Raw genomic sequence first — 4,668 nt, 5'->3', positions numbered from 1 at the left:
GATAAATGCTCTATGAAGTTTAATAGGCGTTTTACAAATTTGTCTATCGGAAATTTATAATTTTCACTGAAAATTGCGCCATCTACTGACGGCGACTTTTCCTTTCTATAAGCCAGGGAAATTATTTACCCATTATTTTTTAATATATACAAGCATATAGTTATATTTATTGTGATGTATATTTAATTTAATTGTTTGTTTGTTAGCTTAACACATTTTGTTCATTACATTATATGTCAATGTAACCATGTATGCTGGACACGACCTTGTCCAAAATTGAATTCATTTCTGCTTGACCTGATGGACTTTTCTACTTTTTTAATTTCATTTTATGTCAACAAGTAATACATAGGTAAATTATTGTCTATGTTTATTAGCTTTAATATAATTAAAAGAAGAAGTAAATATGTTTGTTTGGGTCAGGGTTTTGGACTTTCCTAAGTGAATTTTACAGGCTATGGTTTTGGTTTTGTGAACATCAGGATAATTCTAGAAGGCTATTTTCCATTAGGCAATGTTGTGTTTTGAACATGCTAATTGTGACCTGAAGTCATGTAGAGAACGGTATATTCTTGTAATTATGAGGACTTTTTCATTCATGCTTTAACATCTAGCACTTTAAATTTGTAAAATATTTTGTTTTCAAAAGTTCTGGGCTGGAATAAGTTTTTTGTTCAAATTATTCAAGTCATTTTTTCTCTGGAACAACAAAAGTGCTATGCTAAAATTCTTGGATAGAGACCCTCACTAGAATTTATAGTATATTTTTATACTCAAACCTGGAATTATATTTATGTGATTCAACAAAAGACTGTTGACACATCAACACTTCAATAGCTACCATAGGAACGTCATCGACTTAAGTTTTGAATTCCTTCGGGACTTGTACTAAGATTTTTTCATGACTTTAAATTACTAGGACTTGTGTCTGTAATTCTTTGAATATTCTGGAATTTTATGCGCAATACCTGACGTTGTTCTTTCCAACTTTCACTTTGTGTTCTAGGGAAATAAATTATATATTTGTTAAATTTTACAAAGCTTGTTGGTTTTCGCGCTGTTCTGTTACATATTTTAAGAGCATAGACTCGTAACATAATAAACTGACAGGCTTCAGCTTATTCTATTACGGTGCTAATTATAACTATATCTGACAACGGCAAGAATTTCATCTGAGACAGATTCGGTTATTTAGGTGTTAAAATTGTTTAATCAAATTGACAGAAACCGACATATTTCGAAGATAAGAAAATTATGGTTTAGATTAAAGAACCTAAATTTAGTGGCGATATACAAAATTTTCTTAAAGCAATTTTCTGAGTTTGCATTTTTCATTAAAATGAAAACTAATGTCGATTCAACGGAGACATTCGAAGTACAAAATGTCAATTCTGGATGTCTAGATTATATGTATGCAGGCGAGTGTACATCGTTTCATGAAGTTGTTGAACTTAAATAGGACTGTATGACCTTTAAGAGGAATTATGATCACGCGAGAAAAAATTTAGCATGGAGCTTGTGGGTGTTGGACGGGGTACACAATAAAATGTGTGTCTGATAGCATCTCAAGTTCTCATCAAGAAAATTCTCTATTTTACTGGATTCAAGTTGTGTTTTTTCATCAAGCCGGCACGTTTCATTCATCCAATTATCTTACGAAATGACAGTAGCTAGTTACTGTTTTTAAACTTTTGTTGCTGTTGCTATTTAAACTAATTTCAGCTTACGCAAGGCACGGAGTGAAATTGCGATTATATTGGACAACGGCTGGATTTCATGTGCAGTAGATTTGTTTCTGAAAACAGCAAACGTTATTTTTCAAAACGGGGGTATTCCAAAAAAAGCCCCTTTCGTCACTAACATGTGGGTTACTGTAACAGTAAAAGTCAGTTGTTCTTCTCTATTCCATTATACAAAATGTGGTACAGCAACTGTTAAAGTAAGTTTCGTTACAAAAATATAGGATATTGTAATGGTTAAAATCAGTTTTTTTATACTAAATTGCGTCCAACTGAAACAGCTAAGTCGGTTTCTCCACTTAAATCATTGCTGTTATGTAAAATTCGGTTCAACCTTTCGAAGTGAATAATATCTAACAAATGTCTTGAATTGTTTATTGAAATTATTCTGGAATATTCTTTGTAACGACTCGTTGTACATTTCAGGTTCTTTGCTAACTTATGTTCTACTCGAACAGTAAAAGTCAGTTTTTCCTCAACAAAATTCTAGCCATGGCAATAGTAAAAGTGAATAGTTTCACTAAATTGTGTGATGCTCAAATAATAAAATTCAATTTAGTTGTTAAGCGAAATATGACTAATGCCTTCTGCTCTTGAAGCTGAAATTGTGCCATATTAATAGTGGCTTTTCCAATGGTAATGAGAAACTCATAACTCATTTGTAAACCCTTTACCTCATAGAGTTTATGGCTTTGTAGGCAGTTGTTATACATGTACCAACGTTACACAATGCAGCACGCTATAAATAGAATACATGTAGCCTATTTGATTACATACACCGAGGCCTGCCTGTAAACTGTTATAGCAGTGTAGTATATGTTACGGTCAACATCAATTTTTAACCAGTTTACATTTTTGGTATCAATCTATTATGTATAGAAGGATTAAAGAGTAAATTCTGACCGCTATAGCTGTATAATTATTTTTCACGAAATAATTTTGAGTGCTTTAAAATCTTGAAACAACTCGTTCACAGCCAAACCAGTGAAACCGTGTGACCAGCCATAGCTGCTATTTCTCATACTCGAAATGTACATGTTATCTGTCTACGTCTCATTTGTTGACTGTCCTGAATTTTTTCTAAGAGTTTGAAAGAAGACTATTCTGCAGGATACTAAACACGAATCACACAGGAGATTTCAAACAGTGGCGTGACCTTGGCTGTCTCAGATGATCTGGATCATTAGCTTAGACCTGTCGTTTCAATTCATTTAACAATGGGTTAGGTAAGTCTGGATTGAAGAAATTTGCTTTCTCTACTAGAGCGTAAGCCCCGACGTTTTTAATTTGCTCCGTGTACGTGTAAGCCGTACTTCTCCAGTTTCGGGAACTCACGTTGTCAGTGGGGTTTTTAAGGTCAAAACGATTTTCTTTATTGGACGAGCTCTATGTGAATTTGTGGAGGAAGATCACATCCTCATCAATGTCGCCTTTAAAAAATTTTGCTTTTAATTATCATTCCAAGATGAAGCGTATTCCTTTGCTGCAATACTTAAAGATTTAAATTTAGGAAGTCAACTATTATTGCTGAACACTTTCTAAAACAACAAACACGCGATTTGATTATTTTCCATTGTAAAAGATGTCAGATAAAACAAATCGATGCTCGGGTTTGGCTTGATTTTCTGAAAGGAGATTATCCAGCAAATTAGAGAATCTTTATAATAAATATCTTGAGAAAATAAATTAAACTAGTGCCCTTTATATCTCCTGCTTTTGTAACTATTGTCTATTAAGTACTTACTTTACTATTTATTCGCAAAAAGTTGCCTGGTATCGCTAAAAATCTAACTGCGTGGAGATATTAGGCTCCATCGATCAAATCTGTCAGATTTCCGGTGTTTTAGATGAGAACCGCCAATTACCCCGAGATAGTCGTTTGGCTTCAACGATCGAAAATCATTCCAAGATGAAGCGTATTTCTGTGCTGCAGTACTGAAAGATTTAAATTTAGGAAGTCAAATATTATTGCAGAAAACTTTCTAAAACAAGTCAGATAAAACAAATCGATGCTCGGGTTTGGCTTGATATTATGAAAGGATGATTATCCAGCAAACAAGAGAATCTTTGTAATGAAAAACTTGAGCCAAAAAATAAACTGTTGCTATTTATATATCTTGCTGTTCTAACTATTGTCCATTAAGTACTTACTTTGCTATATATTCGCAATTACTTGACTGCTAATCACAAAGTTGCCGAGTATCGCTAAAAATCTAACTTCTTGGAGATATTAGGCTCCAATTATTAAATCGGTCAGATTTCCTTGTGTTTTAGATGAGCATACGCAAGTTATCCCGAGATAGTATTTTCGCTCCAACGATCGAAATTGTTAAGATATCCAAAATGACAGAAGTTTTTCGAGATGCGCATGATCAAGTTTGTATTGGATGCTCATATATATACTCTTAAGAGATGCGCACGCTCGTGCCTTCCAAAGACGATCACATCCCATAAACGTCAAACTCATAATAGGGCCTAAGACTGGATTGGTTTTCAGGATTTCAAAACTGTTATCTTGGTATTTGTGGGATATCTGCACTCAGGAAAATGTCCGGATTTTGTTAATACAGAACAAGCTTCGCCTTAAAATGTCCAATTAACTGCATTCTTTTTATTTATTTCTTGACTTGCATGGTTTGTTTCTACTGAATATTGCATGACCCTTAAAAAAAATAAACACTTGTAACAATTTTCTTATTGAATCAATATTCAGAACCTTGATTATTCCAAATTTTCTGTCACAATGTTTGTTACTGTCGTTGTTGTCATTGTCGCTGATGTTTTCTTAGATGCTCGTGCAAACTAATGATTAGACACAGTAAACAGATACATTAGTGAATAAATAGATTGTATGTTTTCCTCATTAAACTTAGCATATCGACCAGGATAATATACACATCATTTGGACAAACACTCTGTGAAATGTTCC

The sequence above is a fragment of the Sinohyriopsis cumingii genome, chromosome 10 (genome assembly GCF_028554795.1).
Source record: "Sinohyriopsis cumingii isolate HCF-2022 chromosome 10, ASM2855479v2, whole genome shotgun sequence".
NCBI classification, from domain to species: domain Eukaryota; kingdom Metazoa; phylum Mollusca; class Bivalvia; order Unionida; family Unionidae; genus Sinohyriopsis; species Sinohyriopsis cumingii.
The sequence above is the reverse complement of the archived record's forward strand: the minus strand, read 5'-3'. Positions refer to the sequence as shown.